Source organism: Otolemur garnettii, unplaced genomic scaffold (assembly GCF_000181295.1).
Source record: "Otolemur garnettii isolate 467f Iridium unplaced genomic scaffold, OtoGar3 scaffold00218, whole genome shotgun sequence".
Taxonomy (NCBI): domain Eukaryota; kingdom Metazoa; phylum Chordata; class Mammalia; order Primates; family Galagidae; genus Otolemur; species Otolemur garnettii.
In genome coordinates, this window is record NW_003852613.1 from 1,112,202 (window position 1) to 1,134,346 (window position 22,145).

Sequence of the window (22,145 nt, forward strand, 5' to 3'; positions counted from 1 at the left end):
AAAAAAAAAAAAAAAAAAAAAAAGAAATTGGTAAACTCTGCCAGAAGGCAAAGCTTAATTGAATACAGGCCTTGCCACTGGTGTTGTTCAAAGAGGCCTCTGTCAATCCTCTGAAATTTATCAGGGACTCCTAGAAGAACTGAAAGAGACTAAATTAGACAAACAAAAACTCCAGAAAGAGTAACAAGAAAAATCTTCACTTGAGTAATTAACTGTGTTCTGTTTAGTCTTCTGTGTCTGTACATTCTTTGTCTCTGAAACATCAAAACTATTAAATCTAGATCCAGGGATCAGAACCTGTTCCCCCCAAACCAAGGCAGAAAGAACTTTATCCCATCATCCTGACTACATGCACAGCAACAAAGATGGAAAGAATCCTCACCTGAAGTCATCACAACTGACTAAATAGAGCTTCACTGTCCCTTAGAAGGTAACTTTACCAGCCAACATGCCCTGCTGAGGCCTCAGGAAACTCCTCAAGGAACTTATTTTAATTGGACTTTAAACTGAACTTTGGGAAAAAAGGAGAAAAAAAAAAATCACACAAGGAAAAGTAAAAACTTGTATGTACGTTAGCCGACCACTCTGATATAACTGTTACATCTCCATAAAGCTAAGTAGGCTGTGCAGCTAAGGACAGATCCTTAGACTCACCAGCTGAGGTCATCTTGCAAAATCGGAGAGGGCTGGATCTTCTGTTTCTGAAGCAGGGAAGCCTGTGTGTAACCCTGAGAGAAGCTTATTGCTTTTATACCAATAATTCAGGAGCAATAAGAAACAGCACGTCACTAGTAAGAAAAAAGTTGCAGAAAGAGAAGAAGTGTAGACCAACGGACAAACTGGTATGAAAAGACGTATAACTGGTCACCCTGGCTGACTACACTCCTTTATGCATTAGCAGGACCCACTGGACCCCCTGTCCTACTCCTACTGGGACTAACACTAGGACCTTGTGTTATTAATGCTCTCATTTCTTATGTCCAAAAGAGAATACAGATAGTGAAACTCATAGTATTATGAGCACACTATCTACATATCCATCAAGATGAGGATGGAACGATTTGATTCTCTGAAATCAGAAGGGGGGGAATGAGATGGGTGCCAGCAGCCTCATCACCCACGTAAGATGGACACCACCCACCACCATCTTGCACCAGGAGGCTGTGTGGGATAAAAGATGAAAGGACAGAAAGACGGGAATACCATAACTCTGAAACGGGAATACCATAACTCTGAAACAATGACAGGCACCATTATACTTAGATGGGTCTGGATTGGGCTGGAACAGGACAAGATAAGAACGAATGGGCCAAGTACTGTCATGATGAGAGCTAAGTGCTGTGACAAATTGTTTTACTTACCCATCAGTTGCTAAACCTGCATTGAGTTACCTTATTGTTATCTAACTGCCCTTTATGTTACCTATTGGCTAAACTGCCAGGTTTGCTTCTGTAAAGGGTCATCGTGACCCTGTGCTCGCTTTTTGCTTCTTTTGCCAACTTTCTTTTTGCTTCTAACAGCCCACCTGTTTGGCTATTTGTCAACTTTCAGACTAGAAAAACCCCAACTTCAGACCCCTCAATGTTCTCTCACTTAGTCTGCTTTATTTGCTGAGACAGCCCCATGGTTAAAAAAGCTCCTTTTTGAAATTCTAATTTGAGTCAGTGGTCCTTATCTCACCTCATAACAGTTGACAAAACAAATGAAGAACTATGTGACTTAGTAGTTTCCACTCAACTTCATTAACATGTTACAAGAAGTAGGAAGGCAAAGACCACAAGGGTCTCTGCATAGTTAATTGGAGGAGGAAAGGGCTACCTGACTTCTGGCAGAGGGAGCATGAAGAAAGGAATATGGCTGTTTGGGAAGGAGGAGCAGCAGTGGGGGTTCATCTCGGAATGTTCCCCAGGCTGTGAGGGCCCTGCCGGTCTCAGCCCGCTCTCCACATCCTCAGGCTGCTACTACACCCTCTCCAGCATGAATGAACCTGAACGTCACGGGAGATGGAAGGATGCAGACACAAAGGGGCAAACACTACACTCCCACTGACGGAAGTGCCCACCACCCGTCCAACCGACACTGCCAGAAACTGGAATATGGCCTGGGGCTTGGGATCAAGGGAGTGGCAGTTAATGTCTCAAGGTGCTGAGTTTGGTTTGGTGTGATGAAAAAGTTCTAGAAATGGGTAGTAACGATGCTTGCACAACACTCTGAGTGTACATAATGCCACTTTATGCTTGTGAGAGAATGAGAGAAAGAGGCAAATGACACCATGGTATTATTATGAAAATATTTTGACCTCACAGCATCCCTAAAATGGTCAGGGACCCCACCACCACCACAGAGACCCTTGGGGACACCTGGAGAGCTACCACTTTAGAGCAGGCAATGCCTGGGAATTGGAGGATTCAAGAATTCAGAAATTCAGGAAACTCTGCAGTACAGATTCTTTCTCAAGATTCAATTTCTTCTTTGTCAGCAAGCCTTGACCTAGTTTTAAATTATGTAAACTGAGCTGTCTCAAATTACTGTGTGAATTTTAGTAAGAAGGCTAAATTGTTTGGAATTGATTTCTGCTCAACATTTGCCCACAAAGAACAAGAGAAAGCTGAGTGGGTGGCTCACACCTGTAATCCCAGCACTCTGGGAGGTTCAGGCAGGTAGACTGCTTGAGCTCAGGAGTTCAAGAGAAAAACTTAGCCAGGCATCCTGCTGGGCACCTGTCGTCCCAGCTTCTGGGGAAGCTGAAGCAGACAGCTGAGGCGGGAGGACTGTTTGAGTTGGAGCTTGCTGTGAACTAGGCTGACACCATGGCACTCTAGCCTGGTAAACAAGCCTCTGTCTCAGGAAATAAAAAATAAGAGGAAGATAGAGCACTAGCAGAAGCACATGTCCACAGTTACATCACTAAAGAAATCAAAAAATATTCAATGTGCAGATCATATACCAAATGCTCATGGAATAAAATAAAGAAATGCAAGAGAAAATTCTAGCTGACCTCCTCCCACTGCCCACAGCTCACTAGGAAGGGTCTCCACCAGAGTGGTCTGAGACACCCCTCAAGACACAGCCTTCCACACCGCAGGGGCCACCTGCTTCTGGCTACACCAGGACACAAGGTCCCAGAGTGTCTGGCAGGCCCCCCACCCAGGCAGTGCAGCCTCCACTGCTCACACGTTCGGCCTTGGAGAGACCATATGCTGCTTACAAGCAAGGCCTTCTGTGAGTTCTCATTCCATCCCTACTCATGGCACTACTGGGAATGGGAGATTTGTCCAGCACCACACTTCAAACCCACAGAGAGGGGACAGGATCCAAAACAAGGGCTGGACAGGCTGCTGGACAAGTGTACATACCGGGTTCCACCCAGGTCACCAGTCTCTGCTCTGAACACAAGGAGACAAGAGACCAGTTAGTAGCATAGATAAATAAAATACAAAACAGAGGGTGTCCTACTAAATGGCCTAATGAATGGAAGGGTCACCCCTGTCCTGAGCTAAGGGAGTGAAGAGTACAGGCCTTGAGCAGGTATCCAAGGTGGGCAGCATCTGAACCACAGGGCAGACCTCTGGCAAGGAAGGGCCTGTCCTGAACAAACTACAGCCCAGCAGGGAGGGACAGGAGGCCTGCTCCTGGAGGGGTGCTCCACTCGTGGGCAGAGGGACTTCAGGATCAGACAGCTGCCTGAGATCCCTGTGGCTCCAGGAAAGTATGGCCGGTGATGGAGGAACACTTCGTCAGAACTCCAACCGACAGCAGCACAGAGAGCCAAGCTGGGAGGGTAGAGCTCAGAGGTGAGGGGAAACATGACCAAACATTTGAAACAGTGCACAGATTGTTCTCAAATAAACTGTGATCATTATTACAAACTCCCCTACTCCTCTACAGAGTGCTCTAAATGCCATTTACCCTTTCATGGGGGCCAAGGGCCACCTCCCATTTCCCTCAAGGCCCCCAGCCAACTAGTCCTTGCAGCTCCCCCTGGCAGCCCCTTCCCAGTCACTGCTACTTCCCCATAGCACGGGCAGGCCTCCTGCAACCTCCCTGCCCCCACAGCTTCCCAGAAGGATGTAGGGGGATCAGTGTGGAAAGAGGCCTCAGCCCCTGGACTGCATGACAGCTGCTCAGCCTCACTGGGCTTCATTCCCTCATCTGGAAAGGCGTGGAGGTGATCAGCTGTCCTGTCCTCCCGACTTCCACAGCAGTCATGTGGCCCAAACAAGAAAATCACTCAAGCTGCACTCAGTTCTAAGGCTTCACTTATCCAGTCCATGGGGACAGTCACAGAAGGCCCTCTGAAGAGGCGAATGCTCTGAGAGGGACCCACATAAGCAAATGAAAGATGGGAGACCAACAGTGGGCAGGGGCTTTGCACATCCTGGCCTGCCACTGTGCCTCAGACAGCTGATAACAGGCGGCCCAGACACTCTGGCCTCCCCGATACCGAGCTACAGCATCCAAAACACCAACATCTACACCTCAAGCTGAAGGACCTCGGGGACTAGCCAGCCCCATAGCTCAGAAGTGAGTGAGTCATGTGCAGCCTGTGGAAAATGAAAGGATGGAGGTTTCATTAGCGAAGTGAAGGCAGGCAGGCCTGCGGCTGCTCTACTTATTAAAGCAACCATCTAGGTCAGCTGCTCACTTCCCAGAAGTGCTGACCGGCCTCTTCAGTGTCCCACATTGAGCTGGCCATAGCGAACAGGCACAAGACAGCAGGCTCTCCGGCCCTACACCATCCTGAGAGCCAACAGAGCCACCCTGGCCAGGATGGCCTGCATTCTGACTCCTAGTAAGCCCAGGTCCAGATGTCCCAGTTCTGATTCATTCTTTTTCTTGAGACAAAAGCCAGAGGACTTAAGAAATATAGCACCTCCACAAAAGCAACCTGTACAGAGCTCAAGGGACCATGAGGCACCAGGGCCTACCCTTCAGTTTGGCACAGAGCCAGGGAAGTATGGAGACATTTTTAATAGTGTAAATATTCCTGTCAGGGTTTTGAAATGTGTCTGCAACTTTGCAACTTTTCCTCTTCTTTTTTTCTGAGACAGGGGTCTTGATCTGTTGTACTGGCTAGAATGCAGTGGTGGCCACTAGAGCCTCAGATTCCTGGGCTCAAGTGATTCTCCAGCCTTGGCCTCCCCAGTGGCTGGGACTGCAGGCATGTGCCAGCAGGCCTGGCCAACTTTATCTACCTCTCTTCCATGGCTCCATTTTATTTTTATTTTCTCAGGGTTTTTTGTTTGTTTGTTTGTTTGTTTGGAGACAGCGTCTCACTATGTTGCCCTCAGTAAAGTGCCATGGCATCACAGCTCACAGCAACCTCTAACTCTTGGGCTTAAGCAATTCTCTTGACTCAGCCTCCCAAGTAGCTGGGACTACAGGCGCCTGCCAAAATGCCCGGCTATTTTTTAGTTGCAGTTGTCATTGTTTAGCAGGCCCCAGCCAGGCTCGAACCCACCAGCCTCAGTGTATGTGGCCAGTGCCCTCTCACTGAGCTATGGGCACCGAGCCCATGGCTCCCTTTTAAAGGTCAGTAGCACCTCAGACACATGGCCTTTTGAGTAGCCCCTTGGGTGGCAGACTCCTGAATGACTATCTTACTCACTCCTCCACCTGGACTTCAGTGCTTCCCATCACCAAAGACCCAGCAGGGCCAGCGATGCAGAACAGGGAGTAAGGTTGCTGAGTGGGGGAGAATGCCATGTTCTCCTACAGATCAGGAGTCAAGGCTGACACTAGAGGACACCACACCAGAATAAGGAGACATGCCCCAAACTTCAGCATTTATGTCTCATAAACAACAAGCATTTTCTTTTTCCTTTTGGAGACAGAGTTTCACTATGTTGCCCTCAGTAGAGTACTGTGATATCACAGCTCACAACAACCTCTAACTCTTGGGCTTACACGATTCTGCTGCCTCCCAAGTAGCTGGGACTACAAGCACCCCACCCCATAACACCTAGCAATTTTTTTATTGCAGTTGTCATTGTTGTTTAGTTGGCTCAAACCCATCAGCCTTGGTGCATGTGGCCGGTGCCCTAACCATCGAGCTACAGGCGCCAAGCCTACAAGCATTTTCTACATTGAAGAAATGAAGGGACCATTACCAGCCACCATTTATCTATAGACACTGGTGTGCTACCCTGCCCTGTGGCTTCTCTTCAGGCAGATGTTTGGGGAAGAGAGTCCTGCTTAAAATAAGTTACCCTAGAAGAAGAGGGGGCCCTAAAAAGGATGGGACTATAGAAAATGAAAAAGGCCTGGCGGCTCACACCTGTAACCCCAGCACTGTGGGAGACCGAGGCAGAAGGACTGCTTGAGGTTAAGAGCTTGAGATCAGCCTGAGCAAGAGTGAGACACCGTTGCCACTAAAAATAGAAATACTAGCTGGGTATTGTGGCAGGTGCCCAAAGTCCCAGCTGCTAGGGAGGCTGAGGCAAGAGAATCGCTTGAGCCCACAAGTTGGAGGTTGCTGTGAGCTATGATGCCACCACATTCTACCAAGGGTGACAAAGTGAGACTCTGTCTTGAAAAAATGAAAAAAGAATTACAAACTCCAATCAGTTTACCTTTTATGGGGGTTTGGAGAGGGGAGCCTATACACTCAGGATGAGACTAGGGCAGCAGGGTGCAGCAGAAGTGGCAGAAGAGCCATTCTGCACCTGATGTGACACCACTAGCAGTGTCACCAGCACTCACGCCGTATCCTGATCACAGCCAGTCCCCTCCAGGAGGGACAGACTCTTGTATGTTCACTCTGCCTGTGCCAGGAAGTGTATCAAGAGCTTGGAATACTTACTATCAATCCTTAAGACAAACCCATCTGTTCCTTCCAGGAACACAGATTGGTGCTATGCTAGACACAAGCAAGGTCAAGAAAACAGGAGTCTGCCTTAAGATCATTGTAACTTGGGCGGTGCCCATGGCTCAAGGAGTAGGGTGCTGGCCCCATATGCTGGAGGTGGTAGGTTCAAACCCAGCCCCAGCCAAAAACTGCAAAAAAAAAAAAAAAATCATTGTAACTTTGGGGCAAAGATTTCTTAGAGAAAACAGAAATCACAGCCGTAAGAGAAAAAACTGAAAACTCAACTTCAAAATTAAAAGCTTCTTTGATCAAAGCTAAGTACAGATAGATACACAGATCAAGCCGAGCACAGTGGCTCACTCCTGTAATCCTAGCACTCTGGAAGCCAAGGCAGGAGGACTGCTTGAGCTTGGGAGTTCAAGACCAGCCTGAACAAGAGCCAAGACCCTATCTCTACAAAAAATAGTAAAATTAGCTGGGGACTGTGGTCGACGCCTGTAGTCCTAGCCACTCAAGAGGCTGAAGCAGGAGGATCATTTGAACCCACGAGTTTGTTGCTGTGAGCTAGGCTGAAGTAATGGCACTCTACCCAAGATAACAGAGTAAGACCCTGTCTCAAAAAGAAAAAGAAAGAAGGGAAAGAAGGGAAGGTGAAGAGGAAGGGAAGAGGAAGGGAGAAAACCAAACACATACACAGATCAATAGAACATCAGCAGAACAGAGTACAGATCCCAGAAACAGACCCACACAAATGTGGTCACTGGATTTTAGACAAAAGTACAAAGCCAGTTCAATGGAAAAAAGGACGGCCTTTGAATAAATGGTGCTAGAACAATCAATATCAAAAAATGAACCTCAATTATCAGGAAAATGCAAGTTAAAAACTCCAATAAGGGCCAGGTGTGGTGGCTCTCACCTGTAATCCCAGCACTCTAGGAGGCCAAGGAGGGTGATCTCTTGAGCTAGGAGTTCAAGACTAGCCTGAGCAAGAGTGAGGCCTAGTTTCTACTAAAAATAGAAAAACTAGCCACACATTGGACGGCGCCTGTGGCTCAGTGAGTAGGGTGCCGGCCCCATATACTGAGGGTGGCAGCTTCAAGCCTGATGCCGGCCAAACTGCAACAAAAAAACAGCCAGGTGTTGTGGTAGGTGCCTGTAGTCCCAGCTACTAGGGAGAATGAGGCAAGAGAATCCCCTAAGCCCAGGAGTTGGAGGTTGCTGTGAGTTGTGTGACGCCACAGCACTCTACTGAGAGCAATAAAGTGAGATTCTATCTCTTAAAAAAAGAAGGCTGTCTTTAAAAAAAAAAAAAAAAACTAGCCAGGCATTGTGATGGGCACCTATAGTTTCAGCTGGAGGCTGATGCAAGAGGATCACTTAAGCCCAAGATTTTGAGGCTGCTGTGAGCTATGATGCTACGGCCCTCTACCTAGGGTGACAGAGACTCTGTCTTGGAAAAAAAAAAAAACTGCAATAAGATGGTACCTCATACCCATTAGGATGAGAGCCAGTGTCCAAAAAAAAAAAAAAAAAATCAGAAAATAACAAGTGTTGGCAAGGATATGGAAAATTGGAACTCTGATGCACCATTGGCAAGAATATAAAATGGTGTAGTTACTATGGAAAATAGTCTGAAGTTCTTCAAAAAATTAAAAATGGAATTACCATATGATAGTGGGGAAAAAAACAATTACCATGTGATCAAGCAATTCCACTTCTAGGTATACCCTAAAGAACCAGCAAGGTCTAAAACAGTGGTTCTCAAACCTTCCTAATGCCACAATGTGTTTTCATTGTTAGAAAGGGGTCATGACCCACAGGTTGAGAACCGCTGGTCTAGCTGGTCTAAAAGATCTCTCGACACTCGCACTCACAGCAGCATCACTCACCGCAGCCAAGAGGGAGAAGCAGCCTAACGCCCATGGATGGCGAGTGGATAAACAAAATGTGGTGTACACATACAATGGAATATAATTCAGCCTTAAGTGTGTTGTTGTTTTTTAATTGAGACAAGGTTTTCCTCTGATGCCCAGGCCAGACTACAGCGGCATCATCACAGCTCACTGTACCCTCAAACTCCTGAACTCAACCAGTCCTGCCGCCTCAGCCTCTCCAGAAGCTGGGACTCCAGGCGTGAGCCACCACACTCAGCCAAAACAGCTCTCACACCTCCTACAACACGGATGAGCCATGAGGTCATTATGCCGACTGAAATAAGCCCAGCACAGGCACTGCATGGGCCCACGTGGAAGACATCTACAGTGGCCAGACCCCCAGAGCAAGAAATAGAGAGGGGGTCTCCAGAGGCTGGAGGGAGGACAGGGAGGGGGCAGCTGACCAACAAGTATTAAGTTTCAGTTTTGCAAGTTGAAAATGATCTGTTGCACAAGGTACATACAGTTAACAGTACTGAAATGCACACTTAAAAACAGCTAAGATTTTAGTCATTTTAAATTTAAATAACTAGAGTGGCAGAGGGGTCACCTAACCCTCAAAAGCATACAAAAAAATACGGAAGTACACGAGGGACTTTAAAGCTCTAAAAGCAATACTAGGATAGGACTGGACAAGCATTCCTGCAATTCATCCTTCTGTTCTTCATCTTGGGCTCAGCGCCTATAGCTCAAGCGGCTAAGGCACCAGCCACATACAGGACAAGCCATCTGAGCATCCTGCCAGGACATGGAGCCTCAGGCCCAGCCTGGCCAGGTGGCTTTGCCATCCCCTCCCTAGGCTCGCTCAGGGCGGCCCTCCTGTACATGGACCCCCCACAGGGAGGTACACATCTCATCACTATGCTCCATTTCATACAATTATTTCAAAACCTAAACCGAGAGCAAAGTTCCACAGGCCTTAAACTGTACATAAAAAGTAGGATCAGAGTTAGGGTTACCTAATCTACTGCACACCAGATACTTAGAGTGCCTGATGTTCAGAAATGAGGGTGGGGTGGGGTGATGAGGACCAAATCCCAGGCTGCATGAACAGGCGGGAGGTGCCAGCTCCGGGCAAGCTGAGCACAAGGCATTCGATTGGATACAGTAGCAGGAAGAAGGCAGATCACACAGGGAAGAAGTCAGGGCTGTGACACCAGTGGCCACGGCTACAGGAGGAAGACAAGAAGAGCAGCGTGGGGAGGTTCAAGTTGAAAGGCAGGAGTGGAAAGACAAAGGCGCAGGGAGAACAAGAGTTGGGAAAATGAAGCACCTATTAAAGCTGAGCGACACCACAGCCTGGGTTCACCAACCAGCTCCACCACTTACAAGCTGCGTGATGCTGGCCAGGTCACCTAACCTCCTAAACTCTGTTTCTTCAGCTGTAAAGTAAGGTTAATAAGCTTTCTATGAAAAGGAATCATATTTTATGCTGCAATTATAAAGTAGGAACATGCAATAGCATTCAGCTAGTACTTTATAAGATTTTTTATGTGTTTTCTAACCATTTTTAGGGTTATCCTTTATTTTTTTCTGTTTAGTAACACAAGTTTTATTACATTTAGTTTTATGACAATTTTCGGGCTGGGCGTGGTAGCTCAGCCTGTAATCCTAGCACTCAGGGAGGCTGAGTCAGGTGGATGGGCTGACCTCACAGGTTCAAGGCCACCTGAGCAAGAGCAAAAGTAGCCAGGTGTTGTGGCAGGCACCTGTAGTCCCAGCTACTCTGGGGGCTGAGGTAAGAGAATTGCTTAACCCCAAGTGTTTGAGGTTGCTGTGAGCTGTGATGCCAGAGCACTCTACCAAGTGACAAAGTGAGCCTCTGTCTCAAAAAAAAAAAAAAAAGAAAAAAAAGAAAATTTTCCTCCTAAAATATAGGATGCCTAAGCCCTCCATTGTTAACCTCTAGGAAGAAATTAAAACCAAAAACAAGGCACTGCCGAGGTCAACCTGAGTCCTTAGGTCTCAAGACTTGTCTTTGGATAATTTTTCAATAATTTTTTATTCTTGAAAAATTTTAGGTTTATAGAAAAGTTCCAGCTGGGAGTGTTAGCTCATCCTAGCAATCTGGGAGGCTTAGGCATTAAGATTTCTTGAGGTGAGAAGTTCGAGACCAGCCTGAGAAACAGTGAAACCTGTATCTATTAAAAATAGAAAAATCTTAGCGGGGTGTGATGGCGCATGCCTGTGGTCCCAGCTACCAGGGAGGCTGGGACAGGATTACTTGAGCTCAGGGGGTTGAGGTTGATGATGCCACTGCACTCTAGCCAGAGTGACAGAGTGAGACTGTCTAAAAAATTAATTAAAAAATAAAACAGGGCAGTGCCTGTGGCTCAAAGGAGTAGGGCGCCGGCCCCATATGCCGGAGGTGGCGGGTTCAAACCCAGCCCCAGCCAAAACTACAAAAAAATAATAATAATAAAATAAAATAAAAATAAAACAGAGGTTTGGTGCCTGTGGCTCAAGTGGCTAAGGCACCAGCCACATACACCTGAGCTGGCGGGTTCGCATCCAACCCAGGCCTGCCAAACAACAATGACAGCTGCAACCAAAAAATAGCCGGGCGTTGTAGTGGGCGCCTGTGGTCCCAGCAACTTGGGAGGCAGAGGCAGGAGACTCACTTAAGCCCAGGAGTTGGAGGTTGCTGTGAGTTGTGATGCCACAGCACTCTACCCAGGGCGACAGCTTGACGCTCTGTCTCAAAAAAAAAACAAACAGAATGGCTCTCTCTCTCTTTCTCTCTCTCTCCTTCCATTTTTTTCTCTCTCCCTTTCTTCCCTCTCTCTCTCCTCTACATTCAGGGAAATGACTCTAGTAACAAATGAGCAACTATAAAAGTGATCCCTGACAGTACAGTCTTGAACTGTATACTTTAAATGGGTGAATTTTGGAGTGTTGATTATATCTGAATAATGTTATTATTATAGCTGGGTGTTGTGGCCGGCACCTGTAGTCCCAGCTACTCAGGAGGCTGAGGCAAAAGAATCTCCTAAGCCCAAGAGCTGGAGTTTGCTGTGAGCTGTGACATCACACCACTCTACCCAGGGTGACAAAGTGAGACTCTGTCTCTAAAAAAAAAAGGTTCTTAAAAACATAAAACAGAATGAACTTAGACATACACACAGACACATGCATGTACACACCTGTGTATCACCACCACCACCACCACCCCCTGCTAGCCTGAAAAGGTCCTGGTAGCAGAACATCCCAGGAGCTGGCAATGAACATACCTACTACCCAGATCTTGGTCTCCGCATACCATTAAAAGGAACCGGGGCTCTGTGGAAAAATGCCCCATTCTAGGTTAGGACAGGAAAGGTACCAGATGGGCTCAGTAATAAGGAACATTCAAAGGATACATGCTCCCATCTTAAGAAGGCCAGCTAGAGGTTCTACTTACCAACTCAATCATAATATAATGAACAACGAACAACAACAGGTTGAACACACTGAATTGAAAAAAAGACTCAATATGAGTCATATTGATATTTTTTTAAAAAGAGAGAAAGGCTCTATTTTATAGAGTATCAATACAAGTGGAAAGAATAATAAGAGAAAATCACCATTTAGTAACCATCATAGCAGTGACTGATACCAACAAGAATGATCAATGGATATTTAAAATCACTGGGTGAAGTCATCTCTCTCCCACAGAGTACTTGGCAGAAAAGCACTTTTACAGCAGGGAAACCCAGCAGAGAGCATCTGATCAAAGTTAATGCCACCATGACCGGGACAAGCTGACGGCAGGTGTCTCCTAATGGGACACACTGAGGGCTCTATTACTCCTCCCAAAAATGCATCAGCTGGATTTTACCACAAGAAAACAATCTGCTAAGCCCCAAATGAGGAGTGCTCTATAAAAGGACTGGCCTCTTCTAAAAAGTTTATGCCATGAAAGGCAAAGAAACCCAGGGAGGGAGCTGTTCCAGATTTTATTTTTATTTTTTCTTTTGAGACAGAGTTTCACTGTGTCACCCTCAGTACAGTGCTGTAGCATTACAGCTCACAGAAACCTCAAACTCTTGGGCTTAAGCGATTCTCTTGCCTCAGCCTCCCAAGTAGCTGGGACTATAGGTGCCCACCACAATGCCCAGCTATTTTTTGGTTGTAGTTGTAGTTGTCAATGTTCTTTGGCAAGCCTGGGCTGGATCTGAACCCACCAGCTGGTGCCCTAGCCACTGAGCTACAGACACCCAGCCTGTTTCAGATTTTAAAAGATTAAACATATGTCACAATTAAATGCAAACATGATGCCAGGTTGGAGTCTAATCTGGAAAAAAAAAAAAAAACTATGTTGTAACTGGGACAACTAGCAAATGAGAATATAAATAATAGTATTATATATATGAAAATTATATTAAACTTTCTAAATTTGGTAACCATACTGTGGTTATAGAATGGCCTTGTTCTTAGGAAATATAAATTGAGGGATTTGGATACAAAGGGTCAGCCAGGCATGGCGGCTCATACCTCTAACCCTAGCACTGTGGAAGGCAGAAGGGAGGGCTGGTTAAGCTCAGCAGCTCGAGACCAGCCTAGGCAAATACGAGACCCCATGTCTACTAAAAACAGGAAAGTTGGCCAGGAGTTGTGGTGGCCACCTGTAGCCCCAGCTACTTGGGAGGCTGAGGCAAGAGAATCGCTTGAGCCTAAGAGTTTGAGGTTGCTGTGAGCTGTGATACCACAGCACTCTACCCAGGGTGAGAGTGAGACTCAGTCTCACAAAAATAAAAAAGAATAAGGTAAAGTTATACATTCTGATTTACAAAAATATCCAAATCACATTAAGTGAAAAACATTTTTTAATTTTTACAGAAAGAATAATTCTATTTATGTAAAATATTCTATGTAACGAATAGTTACAAATGTGAAAAAGAAAAACATTTCCATAGTTGCTGAGACAAGGTTATGTGCCTTGAGCTCCCTCTGTGCCCCATGGCTCACCACACTGTCTGCACCAGCATCCCTCTTTGGGCAGGGTGGATGGAGGAATCCCAGACCTTCTCCCACTACCAGGAATGGCCAAAAAACCACTGAGAGCTTCAGCAAAGACTTGACATGGGCCCAAATGAGCCCCCAGCCCTTTCAGGTCTTCTTATTCTATCTCTAAGACCACGAACAAATGTTTGCAGGTGAACTAACTTATCAGCCAGCCTTAAGAGACAGTCAGAGGCACAGGCAAGACCCCTGCACTGCAGGAGACAAACTGGCAATGGGGTCTCCAGTCTCTGGCTGACCACTCTGTGCTGACCTTCTGGGACATGCTCTGCTGTGGCTCCTACCCTTTGGCCAGTGTCCTGGCTAGCCCAAGGCTCTCCATAGCTATGAATTCCTAAAGAAGGTTTCCCAAAGAATGAGACTGCTTTTATTATTGTTGTTGTTGTTGTTATTTTCAGACAGGGTCTCACTCTGTCACCCTGTGTACAGTGCCATAGCATCATAGCTCACAGCAACCTCAAAATCCAGGGCTCAAGCAATCCTCCTGCCTTAGCCTTCCAAGTAGCTGGGACTATTAAGTGCCTACCACAACGCCTGGCTAGTTTTTCTATTTTTAGTAGAGACAGATCTCACTCTTGCTCAGGCTGGTCTTGAACTCCTAAGCTCAAGTGATCTTCCTGCCTCAGCCTCCCAGAGTTCTGAGATTACATATGTGAGCCACTGCTTCTGGCAAGAATGAGATTTCTGAGGCAGGGGCAGAGTAGGGTCTACCTAGAGGATACTCTCAGTCCAGCATACCCACCAGGGACCTGCTTTCAACCTTGTCTTGTCCCAGAGCTAAAAGAAGACATACAACAAGCAGTCCAAACTGAGAGCTGCCTACAGAGAACAGCTGGAAGTCAGCCTACAGAAGGGAGCAGAAGGGGCCAGGGAACACTGACTTAGGATGACCACCAGCCCAGGGTAACTCAGGGAGCAAAGGCCATGTGGCCAGCACATGCAGCCTCTACCCAGCCACCTCTCACCCAAGACCTGCACTACATGACAACCTGGGGACAGTCTGCCAACACCCTCCTGCAGGGGCAGTCCAGTTCTCAAACCTGGGAGCCATGCAAGTCCATCAGAGGGCAGTCCCCCTCTGGCTTCCTGGGGTCCTTCATTCTGGGAGCCCCTCAACTCCCCAGCCCCAGGCTCGGTGGCTGGCAAACTTACATGGGACCCATGTTGGTGAGAAGCCTCACCTTCACTCACTCTCAGCCCCGCTCATATGACAGAAGCAAACCCCCAGGGTGAGGCCCAGGCCGGCTGGCTCCACAGCGGTGCCCCTGCCCAGCCCCCAATCCTCCAAGGCATCCGTGCAGGATGGCCACAGGGCCCTCATCCTCCTTGCAACCTCCATCAGGGCAGCTGGTAAGGCCGACTGGCGAAGGGAGTTGCCACTCTTTATGTCAAAATATAAATAGCCATTTGTGCATTTGTTCAATAATCGATTTCTGAATGCCTACTCTGTGCCTGACCAGGCCCAGGGGAGGACACAGCATGAATGTGACAAAGAGGAAAACACGTCAGTCTGAACAATCCTAGCCCTGTCCAAAGTGCTGCAGCTGTTTGGGAGCTCTCAGCAAATCACACAAACACACACACACTTGCTCCCTCTGCTCCCATGGGGCGAGAGCTCATCCTGCATGATGCCCCCCGACATGATGCCCCCGAGAGGCCCATGCTCTGCTGCCTCCTGGAGGGAGCCCTCCCAGCTCACCCCACATGATGCCCCCGACATGATGCCCCCGAGAGCCCCATGCTCTGCTGCCTCCTGGAGGGAGGGGAGCCCTCTCAGTGACACATGCCTTGCACACACACAGAAATTCAGGGGGCTCCCTAGGCTCCCTGACGCCCATGTGAATAACTCTAACAGTTGGCTTGATGAAGCATTTGCTTTACATCACACATTTTAGAACTCTGTACTTAACCCACTACAATCCTTTCAACTCCATGAGGTTCTATTAGGATGCCCACTGTCCTGATGAGGGAACAGAGGCACAGAGAAGTTACCGAGCCCCAGTGGGGCTCTGGGGCCCTGCTCTTAAACCACGCTCCAGCTGCCTGCCCCTAACTTGAGTGAGCAGCCTTGATCTAATCTCAGCCACTCATTTGACGTTCAGCTCCACCAAACCAGAGGACTGGGCACAGTGGCTCACACCTGTAATCCTAGCACTTTGGAAGGCTGAGGCGGGTAGATGGTCTAAGCTCAGGAGTTTCAGACCAGCCTGAGCAAGAGTGAGCCCTTGTCTCTAAAACTAGCCAGGCATTGTGGTGGTACGGTACCCGTAGTCCCAGCTACTCAGGAGGCTGAGGCTAGAGGTTCACTATAGCCCAAGAGTTTGAGGTTGCTGTGAGCTATGATGCCACAGCACTCTACTGAGCGGAACCAAGTGAGACTCTGTTTAAAAAAAAAAAAAAAAACAACACCAGACCAGAGGTTTCCTACCTCTCAGCTCGCTGCCCTGCCCTGCCTAGGCCTATTGTGTAAACACTGACAGACACACAGCCTAGCTCGGACAAGATGGACCAGCTTTCACCAAACCTCTCAAGACAGTTGGTAAATCACGCCAGAAACAAAAATACAGCTTCCACATACTAGCCACACCCCAGGACCATGCGTCACCCTGTCAGAGAACCGTTGACCCACGGTGGTCTCTCAGGATTACCAACTTGCTCTGCAGACTGACAGGGAAGGAGGATGGTCACCAAATTCTCAGCATGTGGACGAAAAGCACACGTGAGGAGGGAACGGTCTAGCAGCACCCAAGGAAAAGACATTTAATCAGTCATGGGCTTTCTACCAGATCCAAAACAGCATTACTAATCCATTCTACTGAGAGTCAAGAAACCACACAGCACTATCAGGTCCTTCCCGCTGTCAAGGACCAAGGGAGAGGAACTTCCTGCCAGTCAAAGGCTCAGGTCCAGCAGAATAGGGCCAACTAGGCTGGTCACCTGCTATCACTGCTGACAGGACACACGTGTGACCAGATCATCTCCACCGCTGCTAAGAGGACACACACAGCTGGATCACCTCCCATCACAGGTGAGAGGACAAGGGCACAACCTGATCACCTGCCACCAGTGCTAAGAGGACGTGATCAGTCAGTATTTTAAAAGTGCCGTGAGCAAGGCCTGGGAAGCAGACCAGAGAAGGCACAACCTAACAGCAGCACAACTGTCTGCCCCTAAGACCAGAACCTAACACGACAGCACCGGTCTTCACTCCTGACCAGAAGTACCAGCCCACATTACAACCTGACATGCAGCGATGCCAGCCTGCTTCCACCGGGGCCGCCCTGAGCTTTAATCACAGTGCTTCCCATGCCCTCAGGACCTCACCACAAGCTGGTGCTGGTGAGGACAATGGGTGGGCTAAACATGAACAGCCTTCTACACTCTGCGATGACCCTGTGTTCAAGGGCTGTGATGTGAGCTGTGATGTGGGCTGTGATGTATGCGACTACTCTCAAGTGGTTCAGGAAAAAAAACACTGAATGTGAGTACGTATCTATATACGTCGCAGGCAGGTGCATGCACAGGGGGTACAAGGCGCTACGCCAACAGCAGGGAAGTCTGAATAAAGGACATGCAGGTGTTTTTTTTTTTTTTTAGAGACAGAGTCCTACTTTGTCACCCTCAGTAGAGTGCCGTGGCCTTAGAGCTCACAGCAACCTCCAGCTCTTGGGCTTAGACAATTTTCTTGCCTCAGCCACCTGAGTAGCTGGGACCTGCCACAATGGCCAGCTATTTTTTTGTTGCAGTTTGGGTGGGGGCCAGGTTCAAACCCACCACCCTTGGTATATGGAACCAGTGCCCTACTCACCCATGGGCACCGCCCATGCAGGTAGATATTCCTGGAACTAATTTTATGCTTTCAACTTTTCTCTAAGTTTCAAATTATTTCCAAGAAAAAGTTTTTTTCTTTCTTTTAAAGTTCATTCACTATGGACTCAGTGCCCATACACAGTGGTTATGGCACCAGACACATACACCAAGGGTGGTGGGTTTGAAACTGGCCCAGGCCAGCTAAACAACTGCAACAAAAAAATAGCCAGGCATTGTGGCAGGTGCCTGTAGTCCCAGCTACTTAGGAGGCTGAGGCAAGAGAATCACTTAAGTCCAGGAGTTTGAGGTTGCTGTAGCGCTATGATGCCACAGTACTCTACCGAAAGCAACATAGTAAGACTCTATCTCAAAAAAAAAAAAGTTCACTCACCATCTTGAGCTGAAGGTGCAATAAAGTTTTCTTTAAAAAAAAAAAAAGGAAAATTCAGGCTCAGCACCTGTACCTCAGTGGCTAGGGCACCGGCCACATACACTGGAGCTGGCGGGTTCGAACCCAGTCCGGGCCTGCCAAACAACAATGACAATTACAACCAAAACATAGCCAGGCATTGTGGTGGGTGCCTGTAGTCCCAGCTACTTGGGGGGCTGAGGCAAGAGAATCGTTTAATCCCAAGAGTTTAAGGTTGCTGTGAGCTGTGACACCACAACACTCTACACTCTACCAAGGGAGACTGTGTCAAAAAAAAAAAAAAAGGCCAATTCATTAGCTAATGAAGGGGAAAAGTGTGTTACATCATTTTCCAACTAAAAAAACAAAACTGCCTCCACTCCCACTGCTTCGCTTGACTAGGAAAAAACAAAAAAAAAAGAAGAAACTGCAACCCAAAAGCCTGATCCTACCAGAGCAACAAATTCTACAAAGAGTCGGAGGAGATCACTGAAACTCAGGCACTCAGAAAGGTCAGAGGCAGACTCCTCAACTCTCCATCACTTGTGAGCTTTAGTTGCTTGTACTTGTAGTGACACTCTTCCTATTTGCAACCCCCACAAGAAAGCAAACTCTGGGCTCCAGAGCCAAGGTGCTGTGACCACTTCTCAGCTCCCATAGATCCCTCACCACAAAGGGAAAAGAACCCTGAACTGGGAGCCAGCTCACCTGGGTCTGACCTCAGCTAGGCTGCTTCCCCGCCGTGTGACCAGACCAACTCACTTGCCTCTCCCAGCTAGCTGTGCCAGCAATATGAAGGTAGCTTCCAGTCCCGCTCCCCCACTAGGAGGCCTGGCCAAACACAAGCTTTTTTAGGGCCAGCAACAGGCAGGAAGGGGATACAGTCCGAGGACTGTGGCAGCAGCACTCACTTGGAAGGCAAACATTTTCTTAGCTGTGTATGGTGGCTGAAACAATGACATGATTTTGTTTCACAATTAAAGCTAGAAAAGCACAGTTTTAGAATCAGCAATTGATGCAGCATTCCTTACGCAGACAGGATCACAGTCAGTGGCCACCAGACGTGCCTGCCCTCTCGCTGTCATGGGTATTTCAGCAGAAGACCCCAATCCTTTTTTCTCACACATCACCAGTAGTCATATGGCGAACCACAGAAGGGATGAGGGGGAAAGTGGCTCTTTCCTTCAGACCAGAGTACTGAAGTGGAAAAAGGTTCTGCACCCCAAACTAGAAGTGCCCCAGAACCCATGAGGGGACAGAGGCAGCCTGGGGTCCACAGCTGGGGTTAAAGAAACTGTTCAAAGCATAATGTGAGGTTCTTCTGTGGGCAGAGCTGGACACACGCAGGTAGAGTGGACAGGGCCCTGGCTAAGGGTGCATTATGGGGACACAGGCCGGACTTCTAGGATTCAAACCTCATCTCAGCCACTTAGCTTTATGAGCACTGTGTGTGTATTTCCCCATCTATAAAGTGGGGCTAATAACAGCATCTACCAGGGACCTCCTCAAAGTTAATACACACATTGGTGCTTAGAACAGAACCTGACAGGTAACACATCCTCAATCAACCAAGATCAAAGGTGCATCTAAAAGAAACTTTGGTGAAAGGTCATGTGTTGCCCCCACTTACTAAAAGTCCTCGCACCCCTCCCTGCAGCAGAGAGGAGCCCAAACTGGCTTGGCCCTGTCCTCAGGGACTCCAGCAGGCATAGGGTGGAAGGCATTCTCCTTGCCTGCCTCCCTCTAAGAGCATGTTCCTGTAGGTGCCCTCCTCACATCCAAGTGTGGTTCTAAACCCAAGACCCCCACAGAAAGAATACACACCAAGATCAGAGAAGCCCCTTTTCCTAATAAGCACCAGACAGGCAGAGCCAGGCCCCTGTCAGGAAGGACAGAGGGTGGACGTATGAAGGGGCACAGACCAGCACACTAGCAAGACCCACCCTCACTGCCCAATCACAGCCAAGCAGCCAGTGCAGCCCCCCTCGTGTGTAGAGCCACTCAAGGCACCATCAAGGGCAGGTGCCAAGTTCTCCTGGGATCAAAAGGGCAACTTTGCTCCCTCTACCAGAGCCACCCCAACCCATGGCCCACTCAGACCCCAGTGAGAGATTCCCCTATGAAGCCTGAGATCCCTGCTTCACAGGTACACAGATGCCACCTCCACCACAGGCCTCTGGGCCCCACACTAAGTAGCACTCAACCCACTGTGCACAACTGATATGCAGCTGGCCCAGCTTCCACAGCTGGCATTCCTAAAGGAACAAGGGGCTTGTTCTCTCCGAACACCCCTGGTGATGGGCAGGCAGCAAGCACTCACAAGTACTTTCTCCATTGCTGCTGGCCAGATGGCAGGAAAGGTGAACAGACTAGCCAGGGAAAAGGAGTAGGGGACATCTGTCACCTCTGTTATCCAGCCAGGAGATGCTGGACCTGAAACCTGAAATGTTCCCAAGACTGGCCCAATATATGGCTTCACCTCTAAGCCTAGTGACCTCATCTACAAAACTGGGACCCAGGAACCACAGCATGATGTTTCGCCTCTCTACAGGTACAGAGGTTTTCTAAAGAATTTAACCCCAGGAACCCACAAACCCTTTAGTTCTGACCTTTAAGACCCATACAGGGTGGCCATAAAGTTCATGTGCAATGTATAGCGTACTCTCCTCTGCAGGTGGCCCCTTTCCAGGCTTCTTTTCCTACTAAGGCCACCCCACAACCAGTTCCTACTGCCAGGGAGCAGCCAAAAGTAGGGAGCAAGCAGCCACCCTTGGGGAGCCCTGAGAAGCATTACTGAGTCTGTCCATGTTGAGCATGAGCCCCAGGGCCTTGGCCACCAGCTACCCTGGGGAGGCAGATAGTCCATGCACAAGGTTGAGAGAGGCAGTATGCCCGGGCCCTGGCCAGCACAGTCAAAGGACATACACTGCTGTGCTCCCAAACTCAGGCTCACAAAAGATAGCCTTGGCATGTCTGCCTCCATGGGACCACTCCTCCATTAAAAAAAACCTGAGAATCGTACTTTTCCACTGTGTTGGTACACTGGTGCAAATAAAACCATATGTATATATGTACATATACACATTAAAACATGTTCTCTGAAATTCCTTAAAAGTTCATTTTTGGCCGGGCACAGGGGCTCACCCCTGTAATCCCAGCACTTTGGGAGGCCAAGGCAGGTGGATTGCTTGAGCTCACCAGTTTGTGACAAGCCAGAGGAAGAGCAAGACCCCACTAAAAACAGGAAAACTAGCCAGTCCTTGTGGTACACCTCTGCAGTCCCAGCTACTTGGGAGGCTGAGGCAAGAAGATTGCTCAAGCCCAAGTGTTTGAGGTTGCTGTGACCAATGACGCCATGGCATTCTACCAAGGGAGGCAGAGTGAGACTATCTAAAAAAAAATTCATTTCTTTTTTTGAAAGAAAATACTTTTACAAGCTCCTAAAAGTACCTTCCTTGGGCCTATGGCACTGGGATTCCTGTGCCTGACGCATAAATTAGCCCTGCATTTTCCAGATTTGTTTCCTTTTCTTGGTACAATTTTAAAAAAGAGAGGCATACCTGAAATTAGTTAAAAAGGGCTTTTAGTTGCCTTGGTTTGGTTTTACACCACAGACTCACAAACACACAAGCTCCAGGAGGCTTTCCAAAAGCATTTAATCACCCATCACATATACGCAGCACTAATCTAAGTGCCTGGCAAGGCAGCGAGGTCTCCCCACCCCGCCCCGGGACGCCCTGCACCCGACGAGGTACCTCCTTCGGCCGGGCTCTGGGCTGAGGACCTCTCCAATGCAAGCCCGCACTGCATGACAATAAGCCACACCGCCACCGCTATCCAGCCGGATTGTTCCCAGGGCTGAGAGGCCGGCACGCCTGTGAAACCAGGTGCCTCCTCCGCGAGCGGCTCTCGGCTCCTAGCCCTCCAGCCCGCTCCCGACGCTGGCCCGGCAAGAGAACGAGCCCGCGGCGCAGCTCCCGGCCGCCGTCACTCTCAGAGCTCAGCGTGCCCCGCGTACACGGGCCCAGAGGCAACATCCGCGACAACACAGCCGCACAGCTGACCAGGCCTTCCGAACCCAAGTACGTCCAGCGCGCGCCTGGTCAGGGGGCGTCTAGCGGCCCGCGAGCCTTACCCCGCGCGGCCCCCGCAGGAGGTTACCGCGGCTGCAAAGAGGTCCCGG

General features: G+C 48.5%; 1 protein-coding gene across 1 annotated transcript in view; it reads right to left on the reverse strand.

Moving 5' to 3' along the window:
- DGCR2 (DiGeorge syndrome critical region gene 2) overlaps window positions 1-22,145 on the reverse strand; it is an 88,880-nt gene that overhangs the window by 66,310 nt on the left and 425 nt on the right. The window lies entirely within an intron of this gene.